The 15,437-nt window shown below is 45.1% G+C and overlaps 1 pseudogene; it reads right to left on the bottom strand.

Annotated features, from left to right (window-relative positions):
• LOC114813902 overlaps positions 1 to 10,249 on the bottom strand; it is a 41,695-nt pseudogene extending 31,446 nt beyond the window's left edge.
• Positions 10,250 to 15,437: the final 5,188 nt, after the last annotated feature.

A 15,437-nucleotide genomic window follows, 5' to 3' on the forward strand; every position in this document is an offset into this window, starting at 1 on the left:
TGCAACTGGTGTACCAGTCCGGTGGAATTTTTAATAATAATATTGATAAAACTAATAAGGACATTTGTTACTATGTGCTAAGCACTATTCTAAGTGCTGGGGTAGATATAAGGTATTCAGGTTGTCCCACCTGGGGTTCACAGTCTTAATCCCCATTTTATAGATGAGGTAACTGAGGCATAGAGAAGTTAAGTGACTTGACCAAAGTCACACAGCTGACAGGTGGCAGATCCAGGATTAGAACCCACAACCTCTGACTCTCAAGTCCATGCTCTTTCCTCTAAGCCATGCTACCTCTCCAGAAGTCTATTTCTGGGCTCTGTTGTAAAAAGCAAAATGCATGGAAAGGATGTTCATAAGTACAACAATGGTAAGTGGTAAGAGCACAGGCCTGGGAGTCAGGAGATCTGGGTTCTAATCCCAGCTCTGTCATGTGCCTGCTGTGTGACTTAAATAACTTAACTTCTCTGGGCCTCAGTTTCCTCATCTGTAAAATGGGAATTCATTACCTGTTCTCTCTCCTAATTAGACTGCGAGTCCCATTTGGGTCGGGATGTTGCCCAATCTATTTAAATGGTATCTGCCCCAGCACTTCGTACAATGTCTGGCGCACAGTATTTAACAAATACCACAAAGATTATCATTATTAGTATGGTTCCTGAGATGCATGCATGCATTTATCTGTTTCTTTGACTAGAATCTAGTCACCCTTTTGACTACGCAATACAAATATACAATTATTATTTGAGGCACAAAAATTCACTTGAGTTTTTCATGGCTTTTGTTAAGCACTTAATATGTGTCAGGCACTGTACTAAGCACTAGGGTAGATACAAGCTAATCAGGTTGGACACAGTCCCTGTCCCACACAGGGCTCATAGTCTTAATCCCCATATTACAGATGAGGTAACCGAGGCAAAGAAAAGTGAAGTGACTTCCCAAGGTCACACAGCAGACAAGTGGTGGAGCCAGAGTGAGAACCCAGGTTCTTCTGACTTCCAGGCCCATCTACTCTACCCACTACGTCAGCGTGGCTCAGTGGAAAGAGCACGGGCTTTGGAGCCAGAGGTCATGGGTTTGAATCCCGGCTCGGCCACTTGTCAGCTGTGTGACTTTGGGCAAGTCACTTAACTTCTCGGTGCCTCAGTTACCTCATCTGTAAAATGGGGATTAAGACTGTGAGCCCCACGTGGGACAACCTGATTCTCCTGTGTCTACCCCAGCGCTTAGAACAGTGCTTGGCACACAGTAAGCGCTTAACAAATACCATCATCATTATTATTATTATTACATCTCGCTCCTTCTTATGAATGCTCATAAAGGTTTCAGGCTCCTACTTCTTGAAGACCAATTCAACACACTGACTCTGCCTTTGAGGGTAACGGGTTTACCAAACCATTCCTTACTTGGTCTCTTGGTCACTCTGATCCACATTGATCTTTCTGATGATGGAGGGAATGGGAAGAAAGGTTCTTCCCAACACCAGGCCCCTTACAATATGAATTTTATTTTTCAGAATTTCCATGTGATGTTCCAAATCTTGAGAAATAAATCGTGGCCACAATGCATGGTTCTTCTTGTTAGTAAGAATTGGCACTAAAACCTGAAGGATAGTCGACAGATTTAGAAAACAGCTAAAAATTAAAGTTTCAGGAGCAAATGATATTTTCTCTAGTAAAGTTTTATTGAGTCTGATACCCTTCAAAAACCTTCAGAACCCAATAATAAAAATCTGGTTTCAAGTCAGCTATTTTTATTAAGTCATCCAATGTTAAACAAAATGTGACCCGTGCAAAGTAGGGAAATGAATGCAACTTTCATTTAGACACAACTTTCACACAGTAGACAATTCTAATATAAATTTTACCACTTAATGAGCCAGAGCCACAGGCTAGGTGTAACCTACGCTGACAGTGACATTGTAAGATTGCGTCTGCTCCCTCTATGGTAATTTCCCACTTGGCTTAGCACAGTGCCCTGCACACAGTAGGTGCTCAAAAAATACTAAGATTATAACTGGAACATCTGACTGGACCATTTAGTGTCCCATTATGGACCATTCAACTGGCATCAATAAATTACTGCAGTAGTGCATTAAATGGTGTAGCAGGGACCTGGAGAGTTAACACCACACAGCTGCTGAAAGTAATTCAATTTTCTCCTAAAATGACCTTAATCCACCAACCTTAGTAAGCAGAAACAGGAGGCCTTTCACCTTTATATAAAGTTCATGGAATTCTGGATCTGAACATCCAAAGCTATTTGTGCTTGCTTTTTCAAGTGCCCTCCAACACCAATTTTTACAACCCTTAACTATTGTCTATAATATACCTTATGCAGATTATCAGCAATTTATTACAACTCCATGGTGAGGAAAGTTCTCCTGTACAGTGTAAATATTTAATTTTAAACGGTTGCTACTGCTGTTGTGAAATTCAGTGGATACTATGCAGGAGATATAAATCAGCCAAACAGGCTAGAGTAGCCTATAAATATGATTTGTTACAAATAATTTCAGATGCTCATTTGTTGCTGTAGAGTCTTCCGGAGCAACAAACTAGATACAGAGTAATTCAAATTGCATCTATTTTTAAAACGAAAATATCCACACTTGCTATATTAACCAGACTAGCTTACAGAATTACGAAGGAGATGAGGACCTTTGAGAAAAAATATTGTAGTTTTCACTGTATTTTTATAAACAATCTTTAAAAAATGAAAAGCAACTCATTCAACTGAAGATGATGTACGGTGCAATACTCAAACCAACCCCTAAAAGTTGAGTAATATATGAAGTGAAAATCCTCAAACAGCCTATGACTACTTACGGGTGGAGGAAGAAAGAAGTAAGAAGTCAGAGAAAGAGCCTGACTTTTTTTAAAGTGGTATTTAAGCACTTACTATGTGCCAGGCACTATATTAACCCTGTATCTACCCCAGTGCTTAGAACAGTGCTCTGCACATAGTAAGCGCTTAACAAATACCAACATTATTATTATTATTATTAAGCGCTGGGGTAGATACAAGATGATCAGGTTGGACACAGTCCAAGTCCCACATGGGTCTCACAGTCTTAATCCCCATTTTACAGATGAGAGAACTGAAGCATAGAGGAGTCAAGTCGCTTGCCCAAGGTCACACTGCAGCCCGCCGGTGGAGCCGGGATTAGAATCCTCTGAATTCCAAACTCGGGCTCTTGCTACTAGGCCTTGCTGCTTCTCAACAGCTCCAACAATTGTGTTGATCTACCTGCTACTTTCTAGTATAACTTTCTCAAAATGTAAACCCCCAAGAATGATTCGTGCATGAAGAGTAAGAGCCCCACGTGGGATAATTTGCTTACCTTGTATCTACTCCAGAGTTTAGGACAGTGCTCGGGACACAGTAACTGCTTAACAAATACTAAAATTACTATTATATTCATTAATATTAAATAACACCACGAGAAGCAGCATGGCCTAGTGGATAGAGCACAGGCTTGGGTGTCAGAAGGACTTGGGTCCTAATCCCAGCTCCTTCACTCATCTGCTGTGTAACTTTAGGCAAGTCACTTACCTTCTCTATGCCTCCATTCCCTCATCTGTAAAATGGGGATTTCAGACTGAGTTCCATGTGGGCCATGGACTGTGTCCAACTTGATTAGCTTAATCTACCTCAGTGATAGTATAGTTCCATGGCACATAGTAAGCGCTTAGACAAATACCATTTAAAAAACACAAACAGTATATCACAGGACTGAGTTTCGGGCTCCTGCTCATGTTCATCACCACATATAGAAATAGGTAAATCACAGGGTTGTGTTTCAGAACTAAGTAAGAAGACACAAGGGTCAACTTGAACTGAAGTGCTTTCTCCTGAGAACATCTGCAGAATCTGGGGAAAGAAAGAGTGAGTCCTCTCCCCCAAACCGGTAGCTCAGAGCAAGAGAGGCTTCTCCCACCCTCGGCCTCCTCCCATAACATCCTTACCCTGAGGGTCTTAGGATGGTCTTATTTGCCTGTCTGCCAGAGGTAATAAGAAACAGCTCCTCTGGAAGAGGGGGAGACATGCTGGCGGTTACCCCATTCCAGAGGGCACCGAATCAGGTGCTAAGAGACAGGGGGCCTAAATGACAAGACCATGTGACTGGGAATCAAGAGATCTGGATTCTAGTACCAGCTCTGTCCTAAACATACTGTGTCACTAAGGGCAATTCAGTGAACTGCTCTTTGCCTCAGGCGCCTCATCTATAAAATGAGGATAAGCAGGAGTAGCATTTATTGAGCTAGGCACTTGGAAAATATAGAATAAAGAAGCGCCATATTCCTGGACCACTTTATACTCTAGCAAGGGAGAGAAATATGACAATATTTTCATTATTCATTCAGTCGTATTTATTGAGTGCTTACTGTGTGCAGAGCACTGTATTAGTTTTTGGGAGCCTATAACATTAACAGACACATTCCCTGCTCACAGTGAGCTTACAGGACAAGCCGAGAGTTCCTCACTGGGCCATAGAGTCTGGCAGGAGTAAGATACTGGCTCTTCCAAACTCTGGCTATCATAAACCACTGGATTAGACTATATCTGATTTGATTATCTATATCTCTGTGAGTACTTAGCACAGTCTGTACTTAATAAAAACCACAATTAATATAATAAGCCACATCAGCTGCAGGTCCTTGGAAAATGTTTTCCTCTCCTGGCCCTTCTGTAGCCTTCATATTTTGAGTGTTTTCAGTAAGGCATACTTGTTACCTTGTAAGTACTTGATTACCACATCACAATTATCATCCACCTATGTCTTATGCTGAACAGACAACACTTCCTGCTTCTCCAAGGGACCAATACTGTGAGTTAGGAATGCCCAGTGTTAAACCCACCCCATAATAATAATGTATATAGGCATGGTCCTGAGCCAGTGCTTAACACAGTGCTTGGCATATAGTAAACACTTAAATACAATTTAAAAATGATTACTCCCAGACATTTTCAAAACCTGTCATGTCCATAGTGCACATTTCCCTTGAAAGGAAGTCACCTTAGATTCTACAACCACAGAATCATCTAAGTATTTTTGGTGACGTTTTCCTCCTATAACAAGTAACACCAACTTCTTCTTATACCATAAAGATGGCTTTCTCACAGAAGCCCACATTAAGGAAAATATTTTTAAAACTCACTTTGTCCAAAACCGTGCACAAGTGCTCAAAACCCTCTTCCAACAATACATCATGCTATACCCCAGATAGGTTTGGTGTTGTCAAAATAACATTTCTTAATTCTGCTCTCAATTTTTAGCCAAAAATACAAAATTAAAACATACATTCTGGCATAAGTGCATGAAACATCTCCCACTACACCTCAGCCACACACTTGGCTCCTCTAACACTAAATTTCTTACTGTGCCTCTTGCTGTCGACCCCTTGCTCACGCTCTCCCTCGCAGCTGAAACTCCTTCCCATTTCATATCCAACAACTCACGACTCTCCCCACATTCAAAGTCATACTAAAATCATATCTCTTTCAGGAAGTCTTCCCTAACTTCTTATCTCCCCAACTTAACCTGAATCACCTACAGACTTGCATTCTTCCCCCGCCACCACCCCCCGCAACCTCCAGAGCACATATGTTCATATCCTTAGTCTGATGCTTCCCCCTTCTGTAATTTATTTTGTCTGTCTCCCCGACTAAATTTTAAGCTCCTTTTGGGCAGGGGGCATATCTACCAACTCTACTGTGCTCTCCCAGGCATAGTGCAATGCTCTGCATATGTGAGAAGCAGCATGGCTCAGTGGAAAGAGCACCGGCTTGGGAGTCAAAGGTCATGGGTTCTAATCCCGGCTCTGCCACTTAGCAGCTATATGACTTTGGGCAAGTCACTTAACTGCTTTGTGCCCCAGTTACCTCATCTGGAAAATGGGGATTAAGACTGTGAGCCCCACGTGGGACAACCTAATTACCTTTGTATCTACCCAGCACTTAGAACAGTGCTTGGCACATAACAAGGGCTTAAATACAAAATTATTATTATGCGAGCACTCATCCCAGCAATAAATGAAAACCTTAAGGAATAAAATCACAGATATCTGGCCATTACCTCCTCTATGAAAACAGTCATATATTCAATAGATGCTGTAGGCAACTCTCCAAATACTGGGGGTTTTTTGTAATTATTTGTTTCGATGCTTTCTGTAGTCCTCTTCATTATGTAAAGGAGTTTATGCTTTCGATTTGGGGAGGATCTAAAATAAAACAAACAAGAATGATTAGTTCTACATGAGAGCAGTCTAAATTGCATCTAATTTTGGGGTGGAAAAGAAACCTTGCTAATTCATCAACTTGAAGATAAGAGCCTGAATATTTTATTTTCTTCAATGAATGGATGGCAAATGTATGGACTTCATCACTGGATCTTTGCCTAACACTGGTTCAACGGAGGACCCGATCTAAACATTCATTCAGCAAGTTCTAAAGTAGTTGTGGTTGTAGGGGAAGCATATAACCAACTCTGTTATACGGTACTCTTCCTCAGGCTTAGTAGAGTGCTCTGCACACAGTTAAGCACTCATTAAATACGATCGATCGATACAAGCATTTTGGGACAAATAGCATTCTGGCCACGAAGAGAAAAAGGTTTTAATGATATCTAATACGTATATCTTTCCTAAAATGGGGATTGACCTTATCAGGATTGTTGGAAAAGGGGCAAAATGTGGGGTGGCGGGGGAGGTTCGTTCATTTATTTAATCTATTTACTGAGCGCTTATTGTATACAAATCACTGTACTGAGGGCTTGGGAAAGTACAGTATAACAACAGACACATTCCTGCCCACAGCAAGTTCACAGTCTAGAGGGGAGGTAAGACCTTACCAGGAGCCAGTCGGGGGGAGCTCAGAGGACAGCCCGATGGCTTCGGGCCTCCGAGAGGCTCCCCACGGGACTGGGCTAACCCCTGGCAAGCCCTGGCAGGCCAGAAGACACCAAGTCCCGTTACTTCGTTTATCAATTCTATTTAGTGAAAGCTTACTCTGCACAGAGCACTGTACTAAGCTCTTGGGAGAGTACAAGGTAAGAGAGTTGATAGACACATTCCCTGCCCACACCGAGTTTCCAGTCTAGTTGGGGAGACAGACATAATATACTTTCCCAAGCGCTCAGTCCAGTGCTCTGCACACAGTAAATGCTCAAAAACTACGACACTGACTAAATATAAATCCATTACGGATATGGACGTAAATGAGCTCATCCTGTAGATTGTGAGCTTGTTGTGGGCAGAGAATGTGTTCCATGTTCTAGTGTATTCTCCCAAGCACTTAATACAAATACAGTACTTTGCACATAGTTAAGCACTCAATAAATGCAATTATTATTAATAATAATGAGGGCTGTGGGAGGAGTAAAAAAGGGAGCAAATCCAAGAGCAAGGGTGATGCCTAAGGAGGGAGTGGGACAAGAGGAGAGCCAACATGCTACCTCTTGCCTGGAACACTCTCCCTCCTTTAATCTGCCAGACAATAACTTTCCCCCCACTTCAAAGCCTTAACGAGGGCACTTTTCTTCCAGGAAGCCTTCCCAAACTAAGCCCCACTTTTCCTCATCTCCCACTCCCTTCTGCGTCACCTGAGTCCCTCCCTTTGCTCTTCCCCCGCCCAATTTCCCGCCTCACAGCACTTAAGTATAGATCTGTCATTTTGTTTCTTTCATATTGATGTCTGTTTACTTGTATTGATGTCCATATCCCCCGCCCCCCAGACCTCATTAGAGCTCGTTGTGGTCAGGGATTGTCTTTTGATTACTATATGGTGCTTCCAAGTGTTCAGTACAGCGCTCTGTGGAAGCAGCATGGCTTAGTAAAAAGAGCACGGGCTTGGGAGTCAGAGGACATGGGTTCTAATCTCCCTACACCGCTTGGCTGCTGTAGGACCTTGGGCAAGCCACTCTCCTTCCCTATGCTTCAGCTGTAAAATAGGGATTAAGATGATGAGTCTGAAGTGGGACAACCTAATTACAGTGTAGCTACCCTGGCGCTTAGAACGGTGCTTGGCACATAGTAAGCACTTAAATACCATCATTATTATTTTCTGCACACAGTAAATGCTCCATAAATTCATTCATTCATATTTATTGAGCACTTATGTGCAGAGAACTGTACTAAGCGCTTGGAAAGTACAATTCAGCAACAAAGACAGATAATCCCTGCCCACAGCGGGCTCTATCCTAGTGCTTAGAATAGTGCTCAGCACATGGTAAGCGCTTAACAAATACCATCATTAGTATTATTATCTGCACATAGTAAACGCTTCATAAATTCATTCATTCATTCAATTGTATTTACTGTATGCTTACTATGTGCAGAGCACAGTACTAAGCAGTTGGGAAGTACAATTCAGCAACAGAGAGAGACAATCCCTGACCACAACGGGCTCACATTCTAGAAGGGGGAGACAGGCATCAAAACAACTAAACAAGCATCAGTAGCATCAATATAAATAAATAATAATAATAATGGCATTTGTTAAGTGCTTACTATGTGCAAAGCACAGTTCTAAGCACTGGGGAGGATACAAGGCGATCAGGTCATCCCACATGGAGCCACAGTCTTCATCACCATTTTACAGGTGAGGTCACTGAGGCACAGAGAAGTTAAGTGACTTGCTCAAAGTGACACAGCTGAGCAGCTCTCTCATTCACCCCACACATTCAATCCATCATCAACACCTGCCGGTCTCACCTTCACAATATCGCCAAGATCCGCCCTTTCCTCTCCATCCAAACGGCTATCGTGCTGATACAAGCTCTCATTATATCCCGACTGGATTATTGTGTCAGCCTTCTCTTGGATCTCCCTTCCTCCTGTCTCTCCCCGCTCCAGTCTATTCTTCATTCCACTGACCGGATCATCTTCCTACAGAAAGGCTCTGGGTATGTCACTCCCCTCCTTAAAAACCTCCAGTGGTTGCCTATCAACCTCCGCACGAAACAAAAACTTCTCTTGGCTTCAAGGCTTTCCATCACCTTGCCCCCTCCTACCTAACCTCCCTTCTCTCTTTCTACAGACCACCCCGTACACTCCGCTCCTCTGCCGCTCACCTCCTCACTGGGCCTCGATCTCTCCTGTCCCACCATTGACCCCTGGCCCACGTCCTCCCGCTGTCCTGGAATGCCTTCCCTCCTCACCTCCGCCAAACTCTCTTCCCCTCTTCAAAGCCCTACTGAGAGCTCACCTCCTCCAAGAGGCCTTCCCAGACTGAACCCCCCCTTTTCCCTCTGCTCCCCCTTCCCCCCACCCCGCTCCTTCCCCTTCCCCCGTCCCCCCCACAGCACTATGCTCATTTGTATATATTAGTTATTACCCTATTTATTTTCTAAATGAGGTGCATATCCACTTGATTCTATTTATCTTGATGGTGTTGTCTTGTTTTGTTCTGCTCTGCTGTCTGTCTCCCCCGTTTAGACTGTGAACCCATTATTGGGCAGGGATTGTCTCTATCTGTTGCCGAACTGTCCATTCCAAACGCTTAGTACAGTGCTCTGCACATAGTAAGCGCTCAATAAGTACTACTAAATAAATGAGAAGCAGCAGATCCAAGATTTGAACCCATGACCTCTGATTCCCAAGCCCGGATTCTTTCCACCAAGCCATGTTGCTTCTCTAAATTGAAATATATAGAGATTCTATACATAGAGAGAGAGAATAAGATATATTTATATATAGAATCAGATATATATCTAATTCTACTTAAATAAAAAATATACATCTTATAATAATAATAATGCTGGTATTGGTTAAGTGCTTACTAAGTGCAGAGCACTGTTCTAAGAGCTGGGGTAGATACAGGGTAATCAGGTTGTCCCATGTGAGGCTCATAGTTAATCCCCATTTTCCAGATGAGGGAACTGAGGCCCAGAGAAGTTAAGTGACTTGCCTACAGTCACACAGCTGACAAGTGGCAGAGCAGGGATTCAAACCCATGACCTCTGACTCCCAAACCTGGGCTCTTTCCACTGAGCCATGATGTTTCTCCTTCTACTTATATATAAAATATGTACCCAACTACATATACAAACACATCAAAATACGATTGAATGAATAAATAAATGAACAAATGCCCATGAGCCACGTCTCTCGGGCGTGGGCATTTACCCAAGGGGCATTTACCTGGTGGGGTTCCGGGCCGCGGCCGCCCCTCGTACCCCCTGGGAGCGTGGCCAGGTGGCCAGGTGAGGAAACCACCCGCACCTGCTCCTGTTCCCAGACACGTGCATCTCCCCCTCGGGGAGACACCTCTCTCCTAATAATAATAATAACAATAATAATAATGATATTTGGTAAGCGCTCACTATGGACCAAGCACTGTTCTAAGCACTGGACCAGATAGAAGCTAAACAGGTGGCTCCACGTGGGCTTCGCAGTTCATTCAATAGTATTTACGGAGCGCTTACTATGTGCAGAGCATTGTACTAAGCGCTTGGAATGGACAATTATGCAACAGATAGAAACTTTCCCTGCCCAATGACGGGCTCAGAAGCAGTGTGGTTTAGTGGCAAGAGTTTCGAGTTTCGAGTCAGAGGTTGCGGGTTCTAATTCTGCCTCCACCACTTTTAGCGCTGTGGGACTTGGGGCAAGTCGCTTTACTTTTCTGTGCTTCGGTGACCGGCTGTGTGACCTTGGGCAAATCACTTTACTTTTCTGTGCCTCAGTGACCTCCTCTGTACTTGGCTCAGTGGAAAGAGCGTGGACTTGGGAGTCAGAGGTCGTGAGTTAATAATAATGTTGGTATTTGTTAAGCGCTTACTATGTGCAGAGCACTGTTCTAAGCGCTGGGGGAGATACAGGGTCATCGGGTCGTCCCATGTGAGGCTCACAGTTAATCCCCATTTTACAGATTGAGGTAACTGAGGCACAGAGAAGTGAGGTGACTTGCCCGCGGTCACACAGCTGACAAGGGGCAGAGCCGGGAGTCGAACCCATGACCTCTGACTCCCAAGCCCAGGCTCTTTCCACTGAGCCACGCTGGAGTTCTAATCCCCACTCTGCCACTTGTCAGCTGTGTGACTTTGGGCAAGTCACTTCGCTTCTCTGTGCCTCGGTGACCTCATCTGGAAAATGGGGATGAAGACTGTGAGCCCCACGTGGGACAACCTGATCACCTTGTATCTACCCAGCGCTTAGAACAGTGCTGGGCACATAGTAAGCGCTTAACAAATAAATACCAACATTATTATTATAAAACGGGGATAAAGACCGTGAGCCCCACGTGGGACAACCTGATGACCTTGTATCTACGCAGCGCTTAGAACAGTGCTGGGCACATAATAAACGCTTAACAAATACCAGCATTATTATTATAAAACGGGGATAAAGACCGTGAGCCCCACGTGGGACAACCTGATTGCCTTGTATCTCCCCCCAGCGCTTAGAACAGTGCTTGGCACATGGTAAGCGCTTAACAAATACCAACATTATTATATTAAAACGGGGATGAAGACCGTGAGCCCCACTTGGGACAACCCGATGACCCGGTATCTCCCCGGGCGCTCAGAGCAGCGCTTGGTACATAGCAGGCGCTTAACAAATACCCTCATTTCTTTATTCATTTATTTGTACTTACTTCCCACTGTAGAGGTGAGATCACTGAGGCACAGAGACGTGAAGTGACTTGCCCAAAGTCACGCGGCTGACAAGTGGCGGAGACGGGATTAGAACCCACGACCTGGGACTCCCAAGCCCGGGCTCTTGCCGTTAGGGATCCTCGCGGGGAGCGGCTGCCGGACGCGCTCGGCAACGGCGTCTCGTTGCCCGGGACACCCCGCCCCGCCCCGCCTCTCCCTCCTCCTCCTCCTCCTCCTCCCTCCCCCTAACTTCTCCTCCTCCTCCTCCTCCTCCCTAACTTCTCCTCCTCCCTTACTCCCTGCCCGCCCTGCTCCACCTCCTGCTCCTCCTGCTCCTCTCCCTGCTCCACCTCCTCCCCTCCCTGCTCCTCCTCCTCCCTGCTCCTCTCCCTGCTCCACCTCCTCCCCTCCTTGCTCCTCCTCCCCCCCCGCTCCTCCTCCTCCTCTCCCTGCTCCTCCTCCTCCCTTTCTCCCGCCCCTCCACCTCCTCCTTGCTCCACCTCCTCCTCTCTTTTTCCCTCCTCCTCCTTGCTCCACCTCCTCCTCCCTTTCTCCCTGCTCTCCCCGCCCCTTCTCCTCGCTCCACCTCCTTGCTCCACCTCCTCCTCCCTTTCTCCACCTCCTCCTCCCTTTCTCCCTCCTCCTCCTCTTTGCTCCACCTCCTCCTCCATATCCCCCTGCCCCGCCTCCTCCTTGCTCCACCTCCTCCTCCCTTTCTCCCTCTCCTCCTCTTTTGCTCCTCCACCTCCCTTTCTCCCCGTGGGCCGTGCTCCTTCTCCTCGCCCGGTCCAGTCCAGCCCCGCTCCTTGCCCTATTTTAGTTTAGCCATCCCGACCCCTAAATCCTAACCCTCACCCTCCTCTCAGCCCTACGCTGGCCCCGCCTCTCCCCTCTTCTCTCCGTCCACCCTTCCCGGACCCTAATCCTAACCCTCTCCCCTCCGTCCTGGAGGAATAAACTATCCGCGCCTGCTAAACGGACGGAGGGGAGACGGGGGCTTCGGGGATGCACGAGAGCAAAGCACCCTGCAAAAGACCCACTATAGATTTCTCCCTGCCCTGTTTGTCCTGGGCCCACATGCACAGCTCTATCTCCACCCCTACCTCTCCTCTTCCTTTCTCAAACTTCTCCAGTCTCAGCGCTTGAGAATATATGCGCTTGTTTTATTTGTATTTTCTCTTTAGAGTCATTTTAGCCCTATTTGCCCTCTGCATATATTTGCAAATAGTTTTCCCTCTGCATACACTTACACTTTTTTTTTTTTTTTTTGGACTAGCGGTCGCCCCATTAGATGGCGAGTTCCTTTAGGGGCAAGAATGTTCTACTCTTTTGCTTACACGCACACTGAATGTCACTGACTGGCTGTCCTTTCTCTGTTTTGCTTTCATTTGGGAAGACCACCTCTGCCTCTATAAGAAGGTGGATGTGAAATCCCAGTTCATTTTTCCACCAAAGTATAACTCGCGGCCCAGGGTGAGTGAAGGTACAGACCCTAATTTTGCAAAAACTCGACCCAAACTCCAAAACTGACTATAACCTCTTTGCTTGATTAACACAGACACATGAGATAACCAACTAACCCTCTTCCTGGATTATCACAGAAACATAATTTCGGAAAATGTTGGCACCCTCTCCTCTTTCACCGAATTTTATTGTTTACTCCCTTCTACTCAGGGATTACTAAAAAGAGTCAGTTTTGCTTCTAATCTAATTACACAATTGTTTTCACTAATTCATTTTCTTATCTGCCATTTCCCTTTGACCCAGTCCACAGCTATATTTTCTGAGCCTCTAAATGTTGCTATCTCTGCCGCTGACTCCATTCAGTGCTTAGTACAGTGCCTGGCACGTAGTAGCGATATTACACCTAAACTTTGCTTTGAAAACTGAAAGTCTCTCTCCCATCTTTTGACTGCAAATCAACTACTTTAATTTACTTTACCTGGCTTCAGAAGCCAGGTGAAATTAAGATGTATACTTCGGGGTGTCCGAAGAATCAGAATAAATGTTGATAAAGGATAGGATCTCCTCCTCTGCTTAACAAACACCATTATTATACCTTTACTTTCTAAAACCGGTTTATGTCCCTTCTTCCTTTCCGCATTGCCATCTTCAACTCCTCACTCCGTTGGCCCCCTACTCTCTGCCTTCAAACATGTTCATCTCTTCCCTAAATTTTGATAATCCTCTCTGATTCCTACTGCCCCATCTCCCTCTTCCCATTCCTGTCCAAGCTACCTTGTGTATATTGGATGTTTTGCCTTCCTTTCCTCTAACTTCCATCTTCACCCTTTAACAATCTCTTTTCCTCCCGCTTCATTCGACAGGGTCTGTGCTCTCCAAGGTCACCAATGACTTCCTCCTTGCTAAATCTAATGGGCTCTAACAACTTTTCAGATGCCTTTGACATCGTGGACCCCTCTCTTCTCTTTAATGTGATACCTAATGTCGGTTCCTTAACTGTGGGTGTCCCTCAAGGCTCTGGTCTGGGCCCCCTTCTCCTCTTTACTTCACAGTTATTCCATTGGGCAGCTCGTCTACTTTCACCGCTTCAACTTCCACCTCCAAGCAGATGACTCCCAAATCTACCTGACTAACCCTGACATCTCATCTCTGCCATCTCCACATGTCCAGCTGATGCAGGTAAGTTCGCTGTGTTTAAAATCAAACTCATCTTCCCTCCAAACCTAATCTTCCCATCGCAAGTTGACAAAACCTTCAAACCCTCTGCCTCAAAAGCCCCACAACCTTGACGGCAGCCTTGACTTCTCCCATTCTTTCATCTGTTGTGTTCAGTGTGCTGCTAAACCCTGTTAGTTTTTCCCCCACATTACCAAATCTACCCTCTTTTCTCCAGTTGTATTTATTGAGCACTTAGTGTGTGCAAAGCACTGTACTAAGTGCTTGGGAGAGTACAATAAAATAATAAATGGATACGTTCCCTGCCCACAATGAGTTTACAGCTACCACCCTGGTCCAGGCAGTGGTCATGTTCGTTCCAGCTTGACTACTGCATCAGCATCTTCATTGGTCTCCCTACCTCCAGTCTCTTCCCTCTCCAGTGCATATTTCACTCCTAGGTGCTTGGGAGAGTACTGTATAATAGAATTGATAGGCACAATCCCAGCCCTCAAGGAAACATTTTTCTGAAATATTATTGTGTGTACATCTTCCAACTCCTCAAAAACCATGATCTGTTCTCTGATCAAGGAGAAAATTCCTGACCTCTGGCTTTAAGAAACGCCATCGACACTTTCCCTCTTATCTATCCTCCTCTCCTTATGGGTAGGGGATGTGACTGTTATACTGTTGTGCTGTACTCTCCTACGTGCTTAATATTTATCCTTGCCTCCTCTATCTCATTCAACCCATATATTCAATCCATTACTAAATCGCGTTGGTTCAACCCTCACAACATTGCTTAAATCCACCCTTTCCTCTCTGTCCAAACCAATACCACGTTAATCCTATCCCGTCTTGATTACTGTAGCAGCCTCTTTGCTGACCTCCCAGCCTCCAGTCTCTCCCTGCTCCAGTCCATACTTCACTTCTGCCCAGATTATTTTCCTACAAAAACATTCAAGCCATATTTCCCCTTTCCTCAAGAACCTCCAGTGGTTCCCCATCCACCTCTGCACCAAACAGAAACTGCTCACCATTGACCTTAAAGCCCTCCATCACCTTGCCCCCTCCTTCCTCACCTTGCTACTCTCTACTACAACCCAGCCCGCATACTTTCCTCCTCTAATGGTAACCTTCTCGCTTAACCTCTGAAAGCTCGTCGTGGGCAGGGAATGTGTTTGTTATATTGTTGTATCCTACTCTCCCAAGCGCTTAGTAC

This window comes from Ornithorhynchus anatinus, chromosome 8 (genome assembly GCF_004115215.2).
Source record: "Ornithorhynchus anatinus isolate Pmale09 chromosome 8, mOrnAna1.pri.v4, whole genome shotgun sequence".
In the NCBI taxonomy this organism is placed as follows: Eukaryota; Metazoa; Chordata; class Mammalia; order Monotremata; family Ornithorhynchidae; genus Ornithorhynchus; species Ornithorhynchus anatinus.